General features: G+C 36.4%; 2 pseudogenes; both read right to left on the reverse strand.

Annotated features, from left to right (window-relative positions):
• Positions 1 to 542: 542 nt before the first annotated feature.
• On the reverse strand, positions 543 to 16,695 carry LOC116114370 (annotated as a pseudogene).
• A 540-nt stretch (positions 16,696 to 17,235) lies between these two features.
• Positions 17,236 to 20,727, reverse strand: LOC116114332 (annotated as a pseudogene).
• Positions 20,728 to 22,330: the final 1,603 nt, after the last annotated feature.

Here is a 22,330-nt window from a genome sequence, read left to right on the forward strand (position 1 = left end):
AACAGTGAATATAGGATTCGTTTTAAACATCCAAACCACTTTAAAAACCACATTTCATTTATTATTTAGTTCGTGCATTCAATTATCATAATCATTCATGTATAAATTTCTAAGAACAATTTGACACTTTGCACATACGAGTCATCGGTGTCAAAATCAAACATAAATATTTATAGAGAATCCCAAATTGATTTCCTCTTGTTCACTGTAACAGGTTTATATCAAGTTGTATTTCCGTTGAAATTGATTTAGCTGGATAACTTCTAATTTATACTTATAGCCTCCTTATTCTTGTGCAGGCATCCTTAAGCTTCAAAGTTATCAGGCAATAAATCAAGAGTAGGGCTCTTTATTGGTAGAGAGCGGGCGAAGAATACTTTAAAAAGTGTCTGAAAACAAATTAATATGTATATCTTTCCAACTACCAAAGTCACAATGTCCATGATAATTTGCGTAATTTATACTTTAATTGATAACTATGTATAAATAAAATTTTATTTGGTTCTACTCAAGACTAAAGATTAAGTTAGTGCATTCCTCAACCAAACCACATAAAACAAAAATGAGTAGGCCAATTCTGTACTCAAAATAATATGACAGATACCAATCTATGTAAAGAAAACTGAAAGATTTCTACGCACACACAAGAAACTATTTAGGCATAAGTAAAGAAAAGTGAAGATTTCTATGCACAAGAAACTATTTATTCTGTTTGTCTGTCCGCACTTGCCGGACTAACAGGTTGATCCTCATCAACAGCTTCGGTTTGATCCTCATCAAAATTGGTGTTTGGATTATCTACATATGCCTGTGAGCTCACAACCTGACCCATCAAATCTTTGTGTTTTAGATTGCCTGTCAAAATAGAGATTAGATGATTAAGAAGTTGGACAGAACCCTAAACTTCAAATGATAAGGCATTAATACGATAGAACAGAGCAAAACCATAAGCAGTGACATGAAGTTGCTATTGCGACCAACTACTCATCTATTTGGAAAGATGGTTTAGCCAGAGGTGACAGGCCTATATACCCAGGCACAGGCGGATTTTTTTTTAACTATAATCAAAAGAGAATTCAAGATGGTAGTACTTCTCTCTACTCCAAGAAACATCCAACCATTCTTTTAACTATTTTTCTCTACCAGAGACAAGGAATACGACCTTCACATATTGGGTCCAATCACAAATAGTTCGAATTGTTGCGGACCTCTATTAGCTAGAGGTAGTAGATGATTAAAGACAAATTTTCACTCTTTCTAATGCCAGAATTTCTATTGTTTATAATATAGCGGTAACAAACCAATTACAACCATTAGATAAACAGGTCCACATTTAAAAAAAAAAAAATGTGATTGGCATGGGAGAAGATGAATACGTATGTAAATATTAATGGGAAAGCAAAAGATAAAAATTGATAAAGAAGCTGAATTTTGGAATACAGGATTTTAAATTTTTGCTTATAATGGAAAAGTTGAAAGACTATATCAGAGTTAATAAGAACTCTAAGCTAGCAATCAATGGTTCCCAATGGATAAATTATGCAAAAACTTGTGTTAAAAATGTGGAACTCTTGAACCAACTTATATATATATATATATTCTGAGCTGGGGAGTTCCACATTTTCTCGGACCTCTATTAGGTAGTGGTAGAGAACTGTAGAAGACAAATTTTCACACTTCAATGCAAAAATTTCAATATGAATTTTTGTAAAATGAGGTAAGAAATGGAAGTGGCGTCAGGATAGGAATAGGATGAGTATTATATATGTTAGAATGAAGCACACAAAAACGCTGCCGTTGTATCTTTAGTGCAACGCAGCCGTTTTATCCTTGTTTTAAAAGAGACTAAATCCAGACCATTGAAGAGAAAAGCATCTAACGGCCAGGACTTATTCTACCCAAAACAGAATGCAAAAAACGACTTTACCTTGCTGCTGCGTTTTAGTCTGCTGCTGGGTTTTATTTTTCAGTTTTGTGTATTCTGAGTAAAGAACATCTGCTCTGTTCCGTTTCTTTTATTGGCTGGAATCTTTGTGTGGTTGGTTGAATCACTTGTAAGGGTTGCGTTTCCCTTGAGTCTTGAGGATTTGATTTAGAGTTCTCATAGGAAAGATTTCAGGTTGTTGTGAGAGTGAGATACGCTATTTGAGAGTGGGTTTGAGTGCAAAATCTGTTTGTATCAGGTTGTATTAATCTTTAGTGCAACGAGCTCCTGAATTTCTTGAGCTCAACGTGGATGTTGTTTATCCTATATAGGATAAAAGAACCACGGTAAAAATTCGTGTGTCTTTGTTCTTGATTTCTTTACATTCTTTGTTTGTGTGTGTTGTGTGTGAGATTGGTGGATGATTTTGAAGTGTTAGGATTACAGATTAACTCAACAGTGGTATCAGAGCCATCAATTTAGTGTTTGTCAATTTTAGGGTTTGATAAATTTTTGGGGGTTTCTTGATTTCAAGATTCAGTGAGGTCTAGAGTTAGGAAATCTTCGAAAATTAGTCCTTAATTTCTTGTGATAACCACAAATTCGAGTGAAACCCTTGTTCTTCAAATCTGTTTGAAAATTATCAAACACCATTACCATCAGTTGCACAGAATGAGTACCACACGAGTTGAAATCACACACTATGATGGCAAAGTTGATTTCAACACATGGAAGAAGAAAATGAAGGCACTTCTGTCACATAACAAAGTGGCAGTCGCACTGGAGAAGGACCAGACCAAATGGCCCGAGGAAAAGCTAAAAAAGAAAGCCGAAATTGATGAGGAGGCGTACAATCTCATCGTCATGAATCTGGCCGACAACGTTCTGCGAAAGGTAGGTGGTGCTGAGACACCGTTAACTCTCTGGGGTAAGCTAGAATCACTCTATGCAGTTCAATCTGCCCCTAATCTTGCTTATTTAAAAGGTATACTGTTTTCTTATAAGATGGATAATGCTAGGACCATAGAAGAGAACCTAGATGAGTTCTTGAAAATGATCCTTGTACTCAAGGGCACTGATCAAGAACTCAGTGAGTCTAGTTTAGCCATGATTCTCTTAAATTCCATTACTGAAGAACATATGGTTGTCAAGAATGCCTTATTGTACACTGGAACTGTCCCTAGTATAGACCTAATTACATCAAGTTTAAAGGCTAGAGAACTAGAGCTTAGGGTCTAGAAGAAAAATAACAGTAGTCTGTTTGTGAAAGGAAAGAGAGATTCTAAGCAGTCTGGGGGTAATTCTCGATTTAATACCGATTCTAGAAATAAAAAGAAAAACAAGAATACTCATAAGGGAAAAGGAGAAACAAGAAAATGTTTCTTCTATAACAAGACTGGTCACCTGAAGAAAAACTGTTATGAGTGGATCAAGGAGCAAAAACAGAATAGTACAGAGAGCAATCTAGTCTCTAGTAAAACTGATATCCAAGAATCTGAAGTGTTAACTGTTTCTAGGTCTGAAAATGTAGAAGAATGGGTATTAGATTCTGGGTGCTCATTCCATATGAGCCCCAATAGGGAGTGGTTTCAGGAGTTTGAAGCTGGTGAGTTAGAGACTGTTTACATGGGTAATAATAATGCCTGCAAGGTTCAAGGGATTGGGAGTATAGTTCTAAGTCTTGATAATGGTAAATCTATCAAATTAACTAGGGTGAGATATATACCAAAACTGAAAAGAAACTTGATTTCCCTAGGTACATTAGATGAATTAGGTTGCTGTTATAAGGTTGAAGATGGTTGCCTAAATGTGTATAAGAATAAGAACCTAGTTCTGAAAGGTGTCAAACGGAATGTCCTCTACATCCTGTGTGGTAATTACTGTTCAAATTATGTTAATTCTGCTTTGATCACTACTAATCTTACTGTTACAGAAAAGTGGCACCTCAGAATGGGCCACATGAGTCAGAAAGGACTCAACATTCTGAGCCAGCAAGGTATGTTTGGTAAGGATTCTATCGATACTTTAAATTTTTGTGAGACATGCATATTAAGGAAACAACATAGGGTGAGCTTCCAGAAAGGAACTCACCTAGCCACCAATAACCTAGAATATCTTCATGCTGATTTATAGGGGCCTGAAAAAACCAAAACACATGGGGGAAGTAGTTACTTTCTGTCTATAGTTGATGACTATAGCAGAAAAGTTTGGGTTTATCTGCTTAAGACCAAAGATGAGGCTCTACCTAGGTTTAAGAGTTGGAAAGCATTAGTAGAGAACCAAACTGATAGGAGAGTTAAAGCTCTCATAACTGACAACGGCCTAAAATTCTATAATAGTGAGTTTGACCAATTCTGTAGTGATCAAGGAATACTTAGACATAGGACTGTGAGGAAGACTCCACAACAGAATGGAGTTGCTGAGAGAATGAACATGACTTTGTTAGAAAAAATTAGATGTCTACTGTTCACATCAGGTTTACCAAAATCCTTCTAGGGTGAGGCCCTTAATACTATAGCTTATTTGGTTAATAAGAGTCCCTCTAGTGCCATTAATTTCACATGCCCAGAAGAAAAATGGACTAATAGGAAGCCCAACCTAGGTCACCTTAGAGCTTTTGGATGTGCTGCTTATGCACACACTAGTGAGGGAAAATTAGAACCTAGGTCCTTGAGATGTATATTCTTAGGTTATCAAAAGGGGACTAAAGGGTACAGGTTGTGGGAAAGAGAGGCACCAGAGGTAAAAGTTATTATAAGTAGAGATGTTATTTTTAACGAAAATCTTTTTTCTCGTAGAATCTCTAATAATCTTGCAGGTACCTCTACCACTGAGGAAATTAGTCAAGATCAGTACAATGGGACACAAATTGAGGTGAAGCAGGTCAAAGTTCAAACTGAATTGGAAAACCAAGAGCAAACACCTGCAATTTCAGATCTGGAACATGAATCAGTGGATGATCAAATTGAAATTTCAGAACAGCCCCAACAAGAGTCACTGGCACAATACCAACTCACTAGAGACAGAACCAGGAGAGAAATCAGACCTCCTGCAAGATACTCATATGCTGACTTAGTGTTTACAGCTTTGGTTGCAGGTTCTGAAATTCAAAGAACTTTACCAGACAGCTACGATGAAGCAATAAGGTCCAAAGACAGGGAGAAATGGCAAGCTGCCGTGGAAGAGGAGATGCACTCCTTGAAGGTAAGTGGGACCTGGTCCCTAATACCCTGTCCTAAAAATCAAAAGCTTATTGACTGCAAATGGCTGTATAAGGTAAAGGAAGGTATGACTTCTACTGACCCTCCTAGATTTAAAGCTAGGCTTGTAGCAAAAGGCTACACCCAAAGGGAAGGGATTGATTTCAATGAAATCTTCTCCCCTGTAGTCAAATATAAAACCATTAGGATCATGTTATCTATAGTTGCACATCTAGACCTAGAACTGTAACAGTTAGATGTTAAAACTGCTTTCTTGCATGGTAATCTAGATGAAAAAATCTTCATGAAACAGCCTATGGTTTTATCGATAAAAACTGTCTTGAACATGTTTGTCTGTTACACAAATCCTTGTATGGGTTTAAACAAGCCCCTAGACAATGGATAAAAGGTTTGACACCTTCATTACCAGTATAGGATTCAAAAGAATGAGTATGACAGTTGTTTTTACTATGACTTAAATTCTAGTATGCCTGTGTATTTACGCTTTATGTAGATGACATGTTGCTAATTAGTAAATCTAAAACCAGAATAAATGACTTGAAGTCTAGGCTGAATTCTGAGTTTGACATGAAGAACTTAGGTAGTGCTAAAAAGATCCTAGGAATAGTTATTGACAGGAAAGAGAGGACTGTGAACTAAAACTTCAACAATCCTCCTACTTACTGAAACTGGTATCCAGATTTGGAATGTCAGATTCCAAGCCAATATCCATGCCTTTAGCTAGCCATTTTACACTTAGTAGACTCAAAGTCCCAAGACTGAATCTGAATTCATTAAGATGGAAAAAATTCCTTATGCCAATGTGATAGGATCAATCACGTACGCCATGATTAGCACCAGACCTGACCTATCTTATTCATTTCACTTCTTAGTCGTTTTATGTCCAATCCAGATGTAAACACTGGTTAGCATTGAAATGGTTACTAAATATATTAATAGTACAATATATGTTGGGCTGGAATATAAGAAAAGAGGAAACTCACTTGATCTTAGGGATATGTAAGACTCTGATTTTGCAGGAGATAGGGACACAAGGAAGTCTACTACCTCATACTACTTCACATTGGGAGGAAATTGCATAAGCGGAAGTCCTAGCTTCAACCTATTGTTGCCCTCTCCTCCACCAGGCAGAATACATTGCTGTAGCAAATGTATTCAAAAAGGATTATGGCTTAAGGGGATTCTATCTGAGGTGGAGCTGATTGATGAGAAGACAGTAGTTTTTCGGACAATTAGAGTGCACTTCACCTGATAGAAATCTAGTTTCCACGAAAGGACAAAGCACATGGATGTTAGATATCATTTCGTGAGGGATTTAGTGGCTAAAGGAATCATAGACTTGAAGAAGATATCAACTGAGGACAATCCAGCTGACATGGGCACAAAGGTAGTAACTGTCACAAAGTTCAAACACTGTTTGAACCTGCTTTTTATAAAATAAGCAGCAAATAACAGAGCTGAGAAGGATTCTTGGGAGGTAGCTGCACTAGAGAGAATTAGACTAAGCTGTTTGGTGTGTTTGTGTTTTTGGAGCTTCAAGGTGGAGAATGTTAGAATGAAGCACACAAAACGCTGCCGTTGTATCTTTAGTGCAACGCAACCGTTTTATCCTTGTTTTAAAAGAGACTGAATCCAGACCATTAAAGAGAAAAGCATCTAACGGCCAAGACTTATTCTACCCAAAACAGAATGCAAAAAACGACTTTACCTTGCTGCTACGTTTTAGTCTGCTGCTGGGTTTTATTTTTCAGTTTTGCGTATTTTGTGTAAGAACATCTGCTCTGTTCCGTTTCTTTTCTTGGCTGGAATCTTTGTGTGGTTGTTTGAATCACTTGTACGGGTTGCGTTTCCCTTGAGTCTTGAGGATTTGATTTAGAGTTCTCATAGGAAAGATTTCAAGTTGTTGTGAAGTGAGATACGCTATTTGAGAGTGGGTTTGAGTGCAAAATCTGTTTGTATCATTTTGTATTAATCTTTAGTGCAACGAGCTCCTGAGTTTCTTGAGCTCAACGTGAATGTAGTTTATCCTATATAGGATAAACGAACCCCGGTAAAAATTTGTGTGTCTTTGTTCTTGATTTCTTTACATTCTTTGTTGTGTGTGTTATGTGTGAGATTGGTGGATGATTTTGAAGTGTTAGGATTACAGTTAACTCAACAATATATAATATGGTCTATCACCTACTCTATGCCGTGAAGCTGTTTATGTGCTCATACGAGGAAGTCCGAAAGTTTATTGAACTTTTCAGCTAGAGTCAAGAAACGGAATTCTCACTCTAAAAAATTAGTAATAAATCACGTACCCATCCAGAAGGTGCATCCACTAGATGATGTATGGAGAAGCGCCTTGACACGAAACAGAAAACGTTCCATTGACCTCTTTGTAGAAGAAATTTTGCTAGTTATGACTGTTTGTTTCAACCCCTTCAAGCCGAGAGAGAAAACAGATTAAATTAAAGCCCATTTCAGTTTATTCGCATATTTGTGGCAGAATAGATTTAAATGTCGAAAGCAAACCTTTGCTTCAGAACATAGAATCTTGTATTGTTCTTGTGGCCTTTTGAAGATCTTTCACCTAGCATATCACAAAAAGGATTGTTCGTAATTTAGTTCCAAACTTGACGACGTTTACTTCCAATCAAGCACTGTAAAGAAATTTGGCGCAGATCTTACCAATTGGATTATAATTTCATTGTGTTGTTTGAAAGTGAACTTGTAAGAAGTCAAAAGCTGCATATATGATAATTTCAGCATCCCAATAAACCAAACTCATAGTTTACAGTAGACTAAACTTGCCGAGCATATACCTTTCAGGAAGGTATCAACAAATTCCCACCGTACTTGACAGCCATGGCATGCACAGTCACCTATAACAATATTTGATTGAGTCAAAATCTTGTATAACCACTGAGCTAAGAGAAAAAATGACGATAAAGAGAATCCTGCACTTCTATTAGGTTACCTTGTCATGAGTCCGACACATGTTAACTAATGACACCACCACGTTCACACATTTGTGTGTTTTGGTTAAATGTTTTGAACAATTTCGGGTTGAACACCAGCCCCGTTTTTCCAAGTGAACAGCTTCCTTCACCTAATCATCATGGAGGAAAAAATATGTAGTATAATTCTGTGAAGATGTTTTTCACAGCTCATTATGATCTTTGAAAAATTGAATAGAATCTACGGCTTACCAGTTTGTTGAGAATAGAAAGTTTCACTTCATGCTGCAAATTATCCAATCTCCATAAGTACTTGCGCTGAAAAAGTTACATGGTTTAAAGAGGTCGAGAACGAAGATGACTTACAAGCACCCGGTACCATGCAACAAATGTGGCAGGACATAGAGCAGGAAAACCATGATGATCACCTTCTTCTGCCTTTGTTTTCCCAAAGTAACCTACAAAGAAAGGGACTCCATGTTAGACCCAGCTAGCAAAACGAAAAACAGGTTTTTGCCTTCATGGAATGAGTTATGCATAAATCTACAATGTGCATATACAAGTCAGTATTATTGTTTTGATTGATTACTCAAAACTACACTCTTAATTGCTCATTGCAGGACAAATACCACCATCTTAAGTCATCTTTCAGATAACCAATTTCCCAGTCTAAAGAGGCAGGAAAAGTGACGAGAAGTCGTAATTGATTTTGATGTCAAATTTACAACTAAACAAATTCATGCACCTGAGGCAAGATGGTGCATGCAAGCTCATCCAGCAAATCGTAGTGGACTCGCTGTGCTCCAAATAAATCCATAGAATCTTCTGTACTATTTCTCCCTGCAAATATCACAAATATTATCAATATGCATGCATACCTATTTTGTGAATTAATTTTCAAATGTTACATTCATAATACCAAGAGGCAATAAATCATTGTTTAGATGGTCTTACTTTGTTCTTCCAACCATTCTCAAGACTTTCATCATCCCAGTTATGCTTTAATAGCTTCTGAGCAGAAATTCCAAGTCTAGTAAGCAAGGAATGAAGTGTACCCTGGATAAATCCCGAGTGTGTAATTGTACTATTTTCTCCCAACTTATCAGGAACCCTTGAAGGGTATTACAACAGATTCTAAAGTAAGAAGAGATTCCGAGGCCACCATAAAGGAGAAAGAACATGCTGCAGGAAGCAGGTGTAATTACAAACGAAGTACGCTGAACAATTTGGGAGCAAAAAGAAAATCTGGAAATAAGAAAAATAGCATACCTATATTCAGGACATCTTCTAGAATGAAAAGACACCGAGATATAAATACTCTATTGTCCCAGGCAAAGGGGTAGGTTGTAGCCTGAATTATAGCATCCGGTATTTTGACCGCTGGAATGATTGAACAGATCCGAGCAGATGGTTTTGTTCATTTGCATGTCAGGAAGGTTTAGCATCTGTACTCAGATATTAAAAAGAAATTTTAAAATTTCACAGAAAGGGTTAAAGCCTGTGATCAGGAAGTAGTATGAAAATGTCAAGGTGAAATAATAAAACGTGAATATACGTGATTGGTAACATAAGACATCGATTGCTGGGGGTGCAAAAGAGAACAAGTCTAAGAGACTGCCAAATTTCACCTTACTGACAACTAAGTTACTTCTTTAATGACCAATGTGGAAATGGAAGAATTTGAAAACATAATATTGTGTATATCAGGATTCCCAGAAATAGCAGATTCCACTTTCCAATGATCTTGACAAGTTTCACCACCTACAACATATTTGTTTTATGATTACAAGACCATAAAAGCACTCGTAAGTGTTTATCGAATGAAACTAAATGTTAGTCATACCTTTAAGAATGCAAACTGCATTCTCAAATTGCCTCTTAAGACTTGGAAATACAGGTTTGACTTTGCTCAAGAGTTCTTCATTTGTCATCCTGGTAAACCCAGAAACACTCCAGCATCTGAGTGACAATTGTTTGCTTGGAGGAGTGAAGTAATCCAGCTTGTAGTGGAAATCCCGCAAAAGGTACAGATACAGGGGTAACTAGCATGGAAAGCAAGGTTTTTTTTCTTTATAATTTTGATTGACAACTTCATTTGTTTATTAAAAAAATCCCATCAACAAATCGTCAGTGCAATTAACTTTGTACCTCAACTGCAGGATCAGAGCAACAAGAGTCTTGGTTCTGCATAAAAAGGAAAGAATCAAGAAATAACCATCATTTTTCAATCAGATAAAATTAAAAGGAGTGTCCCTAGAAGTTTTATGTTGTGAACTGTAGGGAGCTAAAAAGATAAATTCGCTGCAGATGGTCCACAAAACTACAGAGCACAAATTGTATCACTTGCTTAAAGCAACTGCAGTGCAAGCATTCAAACCTTTGAAAATGTCAAAAGGACAGCGCATTGCAAATGAAGAGGCCTGAACTTATATCTTTGTGTTTTCCAGATCCTTGGCAATTGTAGAAACTTCTATAATTACTGCCTCATTACAATCAGAGAAGTTTGATCAGGTGCCCAGCTTTCCTGCTTTTAGAAATGTACTAGAACAATCCTCATTTGTCACCTCTTGGCTTGTAAGACTTCCTGCTTTTCTCAAACACATCCAATATTGTTGGTTGCTGCAATTTTTCGTTTATATCTGAACTTGATGATGACTTTGAGATCTTTTATGCTTCCTTTTCTTGTCTGGAGGATGCTGTCATGTATTTTCTTGTTTTCATTCTTTTTTGTCACTTGTCCCATTTTACTAGGTTGATGCAGGAGTAAGGATCCACATTGCTCCAGAAGAAGATGAAGCTCAGGTAGAGATTGAGGGCAGCATTTGATGGAATAGTTTAACAAGCTTTCAAGAAATCTGCATGATCAGATTCTTCCCATCATGAAATGAAAAGTGTTTAAATGATCTCTACCAGAGGTGACAGTTATAACTAGCAAAAATTCTGTTGCTCAGTCAAATTTGTACTTCATCATTGTGATGATAATCAAAATCTTAGTCTTCTACTATGCATTCTCAACCCTCCAATTTCTGGGATTAGGTAGAAGGTCAAGAAAAAAATTGTGGAAGGGAACATGTGATATCATAAGCAAATGTGACTAAGCTAATGAGGAATAGAGTGCAAACATACACAAGATTCCTCAGTCGCTTTAACAGCTTCGCAATTATATCCTCCTTTGTAGCCTGACTCACTAATTCCGGTCTTTCAGCAACTTGTGTACAGAAGGCATTAAGCTACATGCAGCAGTAAAGGATTACAGACCACAGCATACATGACTGCCAACCATAATGATAATAATGTCAAATACATGTATTTACCAGTTCTCGTATCCAGTTTGCTGCATAATAAAGCGAGAGGCTCACAATCTGTTTTCTGCTTCTCTGTCAGAGACTGCCAACCAGCTGCAGAAAATACTGACATTGGCGAACCAAACAAATGTTAGCAAAGTGGCCAAGTACAGTATTATCGACGAGAGATAAATAATAAGGCCAAACCAGTACACCAAAACAATATCATAAATCTTTTAAAGGTTAGTAAGTGATAAACCTCCTATAACTAAGATTTACAAGAAGAAGAGAGAAGGGGCAATACAGGCAATTGAGAAGAGAGTTAGTTAGTTGTGGAATATTCCACGTGGATTCAAAAAGGGAATTTGGGCGTGACTTCATTCTTGTAATAAGAGAGGGAAAAAGCATGTGGAGGGTATCAATATTTTTGGATCATTATTGGGGGCTACTAGCTCCTCGAATTGCTAGTGCCCCTTTTATTTTTCTGTTATCATTGTGCTCTGTTTTTTCTACTATCTTCATATCATATATACAGATTTCCTATTGCTTATTGGTTGTGTTGGCGTTGTTGAATTGTATTTTGATTGTTATGTTTGATTTCCCATCAGTAAGTGTAATAGGTAGAAAATATGCTAGCGCAATTCTTAAAAGTATGCTGATAAAAATTGGTGATGTTAGTGATAGTGTTTTACTTGGCCTTCACCTTAGAGGAAGAAGATGTAAGGGCAGCCAAGTAATGCATCAATTCCTCCAAGAGATCCTTGATTTGTTAACCTCTCAACCTGACACAGATAGTAAACTCCAATTTATCCATCACTTTTAATCCATCTCAGTGCAAAGGACATGCACTTACAGCAGAGAGTAAAAGGAACTTTGCAGAAGAATTTGTAAAGAGTCAGACCTGTAGACAACAAGGTTTCAACTTCAGCTTCAAAACATTGAGAGAAGTCTAACATGCAGTGTGATATGAAGGATGGCATGGCAAAACTTACTGCAAGACGAAACCAAAGGCAAAATGTTCAACAAATAGAGATATTCTCCATCCAGGTTCATCCATAGCTCCCCTACAAAGAAGCAGTTTGAAAACTATAGGCGAAATTGATTTCTCATAACTTTTCAGTGAAATAATAAATAAGAAGAATAGAAGATTTCTCATAACTTTCAGGGCAGAGGTTCACAAAAGCAAAAATCACAGACTCCGTAACTAACCTTCTAAACCACAATATGAGTCCTTAATAGGCAGTTGCCCACCTTCAAGATCAGACAGAAACATATATTCAAATTCTCCACACATGTTTTGGCAATCCTGCAAAACCAGGCAAGTTTATTGCTTATAAACATAATCAACTCTTGGTGACAGTTTATTGAAATGTTTTTTTTTTTTAGGTAGGGACAGTTTATTGAAATCAACTCACCATTCTATATTTCTGGCTGAAGTGTTCTGCAGTTCAATACCGTAGTCAATTCATCATAAAAGAGAATCAAAGGCAAGTACAACTGTTTGCACGAATTCAGAGATGTTTTTAAGAGTTCCAAAGCCTCTTCAGCATTTGATTTCTGTGAGCAAAGACACTCAGCTCAGTAATGGTGAATGCACATCTTAAAACACAAAATCATTGACTAAAATATGATAAACTTCAATAACGAAAGATTATAATGAATCTGTTCCTGAACCATTGGAAAATCATTAGTAGATAAAACTTCTTCCTGAAGAGACAGGGCGTTGTTAATTCATATTATATCATTCAAAAAACATAACCGCACATAGAAATGAACTCGCATCAGCTAGTAAAAAATTTCACCACTGATCAACAGTGACAAATATAGTCCGTATTACAATTCAAATTTAGCACACATGAAAAGCATGCCAGTCTCTAGATTCCTTTAAAGGCAACAGTGAAGAATTGCCTTTTGTCATCTTTCTGTACATTTTTACATGATTGCAACAAAACCAGAGAATAGAGAATAATTGAGCAATAAGTAAGAATAAGGAACTGGAACACCTCAGATATAGCCCACAAGAAAAGCACATCAGTACCTAAACTCCTTTCCAAACCTCTTAAACCAAAGCATGGAGTTTCTGTTGCAACTTCTACTCTGTGTGTGTGTGTGTGTGTGTGTGTGTGTGTTGTGTGTGTGTGTGTTATGTATGTATCTTTGAGCCAATACCATGAATACAGTATTCAGTTAGAGAGATTCTGAAGTTTAAGAATCCCTCGTTGCTACCAACTTTCATTTTTGTTAGTTGTAAAGAGCAGTGAAAATTATTAGAGCCGCTCAAGTCCAGCATGTGATTGACTCATCAGAAAGCATCTAAACTTCCTTGAATGTTGAACATGGCAAGGGGAAATATAATTTTGAGGTCATAATTATTCTTGGCCAAGTTTGAATATTTTGCCGCTAAGTTTGTTAGGCCATATATTTATACAACAAATACCGTTACCTTTCCTAAATGATTTTATAATTTCACTTCCAATAATTAAGAAATTTAAGGAAATGGCAACCTGATAGTTGGATTGAAAAGATATCGTTATGCCTCATGTAATTCTATATTGTGATTGCTCTTTGTCGTCTTATCTCTCAAGGCTTTCAAACGGTAAGCTCAGATTATGATAGCTCCACTAAAAACTATATTTCCTTATTTCTCAGTCATCCAATCTTGAATGTTATGTCCACAATATCTTGGCAGATTAGACCACAAGAAATAAAGAAAACTTGTGAATATTCCAACTGTATTGTGCCTTTCTTTTGTTTGTCTAAAGTCTTTAAAGTTCAAGATCATCATCATCATCAGTCACTTGTTTGTGTGTTTTATTTGGATTGTTCCAACTGTATCCTCCTCTTTCTTTAGCTTCTCTTAAGCCCTTAAAATTCAATGTCATCATCATACACGTGTGTGTGGTGGTACAGCTCTACTTAATATTTCAGCTAATATAGAGAAGCCAATCAAACGTCTTCAAAACTAAGTATAAACAAGATCATAAACACATCAACGGTTTCACCGCCAACTAGTTGAAAAAATTTGCAATTGCATTAAAATTGGGTCGTACCTGAAATGAGATGTTCCAGTAACATTACTAGCATCGCCAAGACAGAACTATCTTCAGAGTTCCTATCAGGCCCATCTTTTTGTACTTCAGTTCTGTATGGCTGACCTGCCCAATAGGAAGGGGGTTGCATGAATGAAATGAACTTTTCCTCACCAAAACCGCTTTGTAAGATAAACACAACTCTAATAAAATGAACACAAAACAAAGTTGCGTAAAGTCACTTTTCAAACCCATACATCATAAGACACTGAACATTCATATGATACCTGCTTCCGCACTATCATCAGAAGTTCATTTGCAATAGAAGATCCAAGACACCCTGCACTAGATTGACCAGACAGTGCCAAATGGCTGAAAACCTCATAGACCTACAATATGGCAAACACTAGTAAATGAAACACAATAATAAACTATAATGCCTACTGAAAATAAAAGTCTCAAGAACATTACCACACCTTGTGCAATTTGCAATACTAAAACCCTCCAAGTAATCCAAAATCCCTGAATGGCAGAACATACATGTCAAGTGGACTTAGAAAACAAATGTTAATGAAGCAAGTGAATGAGATACCATTAATATGAAAGACAGTGGAATCAGTTCTGGTGCATATTTGGAGGCCAGCAAGCCATGGTCTCTAAAGCAGAACTCACTTCAAACTAACACCAGATCCCACATGCGTAATCAGTGCACCGAGAACCTGCATAAAACACAAGTCACATATATGAGGTTATATCTTAATTACCAGAGATCAGAAATAACTATTCCGGTTGCTTACTTCCTGTCTTGAATAAGTATCAGTAAACTCTTCAAAAAGGCTGGTGTACATGTAAATGCCAAATTCCCCTCGTCTTTTGTTCTTTGCATGCCAATAAGTACTCGGAGAAAGATAGAAAGGACGGAAAATAATCCTGATAAAAATAATGGAAAACAGAGAATATAACTTCACTAAAGTTGAGGAACAGTAATCTTAAATTGAACTACTCCTTCCTCAGATACCTGGACCAGTTCTTTGTTCCCACGAATGCACTGATCAAGCATAACTTCCTGAATGCAATCTTCAATAATTTTCTTCTTGAAAAGCTTTAAAATGCTCCTTTGCAGGGCTATATCGCCATTTGTATACATAAGCACAAGAAGCCATATGTCTATGACTTTGTGATCCTGCGGCTTCTGGAGGCCATTCAATTCTTTTAAAATCTCCCTGACAAAGCATCTTAAGAAAGAGGGAGCAAAATCACAAAGGCCGTATTCAATGAGGGTACACATTCCTCCAAAAAAAAAAAAAAAAAAGAGCTGAAGAATAACAAATTTACATTCTTAAATCGAAGACTTGATCTCAGGCATCAAGAATAGATGCCTCTGAATGATCAACAGGAGACTTTCCCTTTAGTTTATATTGTTGCGTTGCACGAAATTTGACACCCCAACAAACTTTAAATGCTGTCGGATGTGAGAGATTATCATTCGAACATTGCTTGTGTCGCAGAAAGGAGTAAAAATCTAAGTAGATATGGCATGTGTTGTGCATCAATGGTTCTAATGCATGGTAATGCTATGGTGATGACTTGTTCTTGCAACTGACCATCCCATAAGGTTGGAAAAACAGTCAAGCACAGGCACAATGATAGCTGAATCTTCTCTAAGTATCTGGTGTAGGGAGTCTACCACAGTCTTATTATTTGACTGATCACCATAATCTCAGGCAATGATCCAATGATTTCTTTCTTTAATGTAAAGGACAGATGCAAAGTAGTTGCATCAACTTATCAGTAAAGGCTTGAGGATCCACAAGAAAATCAAGCCACCGAAATTGATTGATAATAAGCCTACCAACCATCTTTGAAGAGCAACGAAGCCTCTGGATTTATGTCAAAGAATTCTGGAAGTTTCTCGAGAAGCATGTTCATAAGGTCTAATTGAATAGAGGGGACCAACAGAGATGTCGGACTAAGCTTTTTTTTCTGCCAGGATTTAAAGAGTTTAAAACCCTGAAACACAAAGCCGCCAAAGCGGATTATCTAATATTATTAGGATAGAATAATTCATTGATAAGCATGTAAAATAAAAATAGGGAAAACACTTATTGAGTGACCTGGTTAAATTATTGGGAGACTGAATATAAGTAGAGAAACCAGCAAGGAAAGAAGAAAGGAAGGGTCACCAGAGAAGAGATGGGTGAGGTGGCGTTGGAGGTGGTTGGGATCAGAAGGGAGAGAAGGAGGAGCGGAGTGGTTGATTAAGGTACAACCAGCATCCGCCAGAATAGAAACCATCTTTTCTATTTCTAATCTAGGGATTTGGGAGCTTCAGAAGACGGAAATGGACTTCTGAAAGAGGAAGACGGTTCTCTTTCTCTTTCTCTTTTGAGTGAAGACTTTTGCTGCCGGAGTAACACCATTTTCTCCGCCTTAATTGCTTCCTTGCGGCGTTCGTGGTGATCTTCTCTTGTTACCGGTCTGAGGATATGGAGGGAAGGAGAGGGGATTTTAGAAGGCGCCAAATTTCAATTTTTTCGAGAGGCCCTGTTGGATGTTGGGCCAACTTTATTTATGTGCTAGTGAACGCTCAAAATACCATAATAATAAGATTTAGAAACAAACAACCATGCAATACTAAAATACTTAAAATTATATTTCATTTTACTTGTATTTTATTATTAGTAAATGTAAACTGCATATATAAAATATTCAATGAACATATTTTATAAACTATTGTTTCAATTATTCATCTATTTTAATTTTGTTTTTATTTTTCGTTCTTGCATTATGTGACATCAAATTGTTGAAAAAAGTTTTTATATAAGTTTACGGACATATTATTATTAATAATACCAGCAACAAGTCACATAATCAGATTAACCAAATAAAATGCTCAAGCAATTTCTGCGGCCACGGTTTCTCTTCCATAAAAATACCAGTGCTCTAACTATTTTAAATAAACACTATTAATGGTCATAAAAGATATCTAAAAACAGATAGGATTAGAAAAAGAAAAACTACTCTTCTACAAATGACAATCTCGTTCGCTAGATTAAGACCCTTTTGTGGGTTCATCTCCAGGTAATCATCTTCATCATGGTAAATGTTCTCTGCCATCTGCCAAATTTGCAGAATGTTATCCTCCGCACCTGGCAATAACCCAATCTTCACATGGATTCCATGAGAAATCTGAAATTTTACTCGTGTGACCACCATGAAGAAAGCAACTCTGGCGGACCATCTTCTGCATCCTCTGGTGTCTGCTCCTCATCAATCCTGCATAAGAATCACCAAATTATCACATACGCGAAAACAGGAACAATAACCTAATTACAAATGTCCAAAAGTACAGCCAGTATCACTCATTCAACAGATAGAGAGGGAGTGCATTCACACAGTAAATCCCATTCATTTTGATAAATATTAAAATTAAAAAGAGCGCACAATCAATTTCCCATCATTTAAATCTCTTAGACCAATAACAGATAGATTTCTTCAAAAATTGCTTCACTGTAAAGAAATGAAATAAGTTTACTCATAAATCACAGATTGAATCATCAAACCTGCTGAGGTCCCAACCATAAGCCTTCTACCAGACACACAGAAGCTAAGATAGTCTCATTCTTTGGATTCCACCCAACTTGAAAAACCTCTTCTCTGTTGTGTCATTGCAGCCAAAAAATACAAATATCAGACTTCGTATTTCTTTTGGTTGAAAGTGCATATGCTTTAAGACAAGAAATAAGATTTTCACTTGAAAGAAGAAAATTTAAGGATCCAAAAATACTCATAGAAATGTCCCAAAAAGCAAAACAATCATGCACAGGAGAATTCTTACTTGTGACTATCAATGGTGGAGTGCAGTACTAATTTGCGCAGATCAAATAACTTAACCGTCTTATCTGTAGACCCTGTTGCTAAAATCCACTCATTAAATGGATTGAAAGCTAGGCAGTTCACCAACAAACGTTTTCAAGATCATAACCATGTCAATACATAAATAACATGAACCTTATTTCAAAATAATCAGAGAAAGAGTAATAATACTTAACAAAGATTTGGCTCTAAAGGCATACAACATAAATACTAAAATCAATTCCGTGCTACATGCTGAAAAAAAAATAATTTATTGTTTCCTCTTTGAAAGAATGAAGCTTTTTTTCCTATTACATGGTATATCTCAAACTTTGAGATTTTAAACCGTGAAAGACATATTATTTCATAGATCACACAGTAAAATCGGATTGATAGATCCAAGTCACAGTTTTAATTCTTACAGAAGAGCTTTAACCAAGCTCTTCCAAGGACTCAAAGGCTAAGGGTAGATCATTCTAGTAGGAGACGCTAAATAACTGACAATCTAAGCTCTAAAATGTATATACCATTCAATCACTAATCATTTAATAATACAACTTAAAAAAAAAAGAACACAGCATTGAGATGAAATAGCTTGGCAAGAGTATCTAATTCATTGGTCTGTCAAACCAGACATTTTAAAGTCTATGTTATGAGTGTACATGTGCATGTATCTCTTGATGACAATTAAGGCACTCGCATCCAGTACCCACCTCACTCTGGTGAGCACAACAGATTGGACGGGCCTTGCTGACTGGAGGTGTCCGTAGATCCCATATAAGAAGGTATTGATCATCCCCAACAGAACCAAATAAGTATTCATGTCTCAGATGCCATGCTACATCTTCGACAACACCTTCATGAACCTATTTTAGCACAAACGATGTCAATATCCAAAAACACCATGCAATACTAGCAGAAACACATTTAGTAAAGTGTCTATGGTTGATTTAGAGACATAATTTATCTGGTTTACAGAGTGTCAGGAGCTTTATTGAACTATGAAATGCTCAAATAAAGTTTTTCATTCTTCTATCTAGGTTTTTGCTACAAGATATCAACTACATTTGGTCTTGCATCAACTCTGATTGTACAAAAATGACAAATTCACTATACATATAGAGAGTACCTTAAAAATCTGTGTAGCCTCAAGGGCTTTATTCTTAGGCGTTGCATTAATATCCCATAAACATATTTGGGCATCATCAGAACCACTGAGCAAATGACCCTGCTTGAACTTGCTCCAAGATAAACCGTAACCTTCAGTGGTGTGGCCTCTGAGCCTTAAATCAGGACTACATGCACCATCCAGAGGAGGCTTAGATGGGTGTTTGCTATAATCAAAGACATAGACCTCGGCACTGACAGTCTTGGTTGCAATAATAAATGGGTTTTGAGGCATATAACGGGCCCGATTAACCTCTCCATCATGGTTAATTTGCTGAATAATTTGAACTTTGCCATTAGCGCATCCAAATCCACCAAAATCAGAGCGGTCATCATCATAGTGGCGGGCATCATTCTCGGAATCATCAAGAGGAAGCTGGACCTGGGCAAGCATAAGATAATTGGGCTCATTCTCGGAAGTGTGGGTTCCTAGGATCATTTTCTGAACAGAATAGTCTTTGTCAGGCGGCTCCTCTCTGTCAGGCAGCCACTCAACAGTAAGAGAAGGCCATTCAAGAGCGTGGGTGATCACTAGTTCATACAAAAAGGGAGTGTTCTTCTTCCAGATCTTGTATTCTTCATTTATCAGCCTTTCCTCTATCTCTCCTCTCATTTCTTCCTCGTCTTTTCCCATTCCTCCTCTCTCGGTTTCTCACAAACACAAATCCTAGAACCAAGTTCATATATATCAGTTCAGCAAAGGGCCTAACTACTTGAGACTTAAACAGTATAGCTTAAAATCCTATACTAATCAAACTAACAAAGAGCCATTTTACACTACGCGAATACACCCACAATAAAATCACTCAAACCAATGAAATAAGAAAAGGGGCTTACCAAGAAAAAAAATAAAAAATCACCGAGTAATTAAATAAGAAACAGACCTGAGCGAAGCAAGTGCTTCTGCTTGTAATGGTGGTTTCTAGAAGAAGGCTAATGGAGATCGTCGACGCTCGTAATTGGTATACGAGGGCACGGTGAGTGCTTGTTAATTGAAGGAGCGGGGCTAGGGGTTTTAAAATCCAATTACGCGATAACATCTAATTTCAAAACAAAATTGTTTTTTACTTTTTTTCTTTGGGAATTGGGAATATTAAACCCCCCTGAGGTTTGATCTAATTATGAAATCCCTTTATGTTTTCAAACTGTCTTTAGTCTTTACTAAAGTTCTGTTAAACTAAACGGATCAAGGGCAAAATTGTATTTACGCAAAATAAGAAGAAGACAATTCATGGAAAACGAAAAGCTTGTTGTCAGGATCTCTTTTCTCTCGATTGATATCAGGTGGGGAAGATGAAGAGGCGATAAGAGATATGAAGATAAGCCTCGTTATCATAGTTATTATCATAGGATATGTCATACATATTTTACATACGTGATATATATTTTATAATATGATTCGATGCAGATCACTAATGATACGTATCAAAAAATGTATCATAAATATTTTAATATATTGATATGTATCTTACAATATAATATGTATTTATTTGTATTATTCAAAAAATTGATACGACTTTATTAATTTGGGTCAAAGATCTAAAAAAAATTCGGGTCGAATTCATATCACCCAACCCGTTTTACTAAAACATGACTAAATTTACCCATTTTGCATGGAGAAAGTGAAAAGAAACATGTGTTGCCCATTTTACAAAATAATAATAATATAAGTGGAGATATAAATATTGACATTTATCTTGGAAATGATATGAATGGTTGAAAGGAAATAATTAGATTCTTAATTTTGTGATTAATTTTGATTACGTAATACCATAATTTAAAATCAATATTACCACAAAATTCTTTAATTAATCTTTGGGATGATATAAATTTTTAGAAATTTTTTATTATTTTATTAATTCTTTTGAAAAAGACGTATCTTACTATATAATACGATACGTGATATATGATTAAACAAATTAGACGATACGATACACGATTTGACAAACACACTGATTATGGCAGGTCAAGATACAACTTCAGCAGAAATGACATGGCTATGCTGGATGATTTCCTGCACCCCTAAAATAGAGCAAGAGCTTGTTAAAGAGACAAAATTCAGCAAGGGAAAAACATTGGATTACGAATCACTGAAAGAATTAAAATTGTTGAAGGCTAGCCTTTGTGAATCCATGAGACTGTACCCACCAGTGGCCTGGGACTCAAAACATGCTGTTGTTAACGATTTGTTGCCAGATGGAACACCAGTCTAGGCGGGAGATAGAGTGACATATTTTCCTTACGGAATGGGAAGAATGGAAGCATTATGGGTTAAAGATTGGTTCGAATTCAAACCAGAGCGGTGGTTCTACAGAAAGGGAAAACCAAAAAAGGTATGTCCATATAAATTTCCAGTTTTTCAAGCTCTTCCAAGGGTTTGTCTCGGAAGAGATGGCTTTCATTCAAATGAAATATGTAGAGGCTTCTATATTGGAGCAATTTGAAATCATACCGGTCAGGTCCGATCAACCAGTCTTCGTGCCACTCCTGACGGATCACATGGCCGGCGGATTAAAAGTTTCGGCCCGCCGGAGAGATCAGCAATTAAGATAGACTTCCATTTGGTTTAGTCAAGAGTCAATGATATTAATTTAAATGAACGCTGCTGTTGCTGCTTGCTATACTTTTCTTATCTATTTGCTTGTATTAACAAGCCTTCTGGTTGTTGCATTAGCGGTTCCCTAAAGGATGATCTTATATACAATAAAATTTTTCTATAATCATAATATTAAACCAATTAAATTTATTATTATAAGAAAGTTATAATTTAATAAAGGTGTAGTTACAAGAATTATTGTTTTGACTTCTTATTCTATAATTCATGTTTTAGTCAAGGTTTTAAAACCCGACCCGAGGGTGACCCGTTCAGGCAACTGGGTCACGAGTTAACTGGTTTAACTAGCAGTTT

This window comes from Pistacia vera, unplaced genomic scaffold, assembly GCF_008641045.1.
Source record: "Pistacia vera cultivar Batoury unplaced genomic scaffold, PisVer_v2 Contig71, whole genome shotgun sequence".
Lineage (NCBI taxonomy): Eukaryota > Viridiplantae > Streptophyta > Magnoliopsida > Sapindales > Anacardiaceae > Pistacia > Pistacia vera.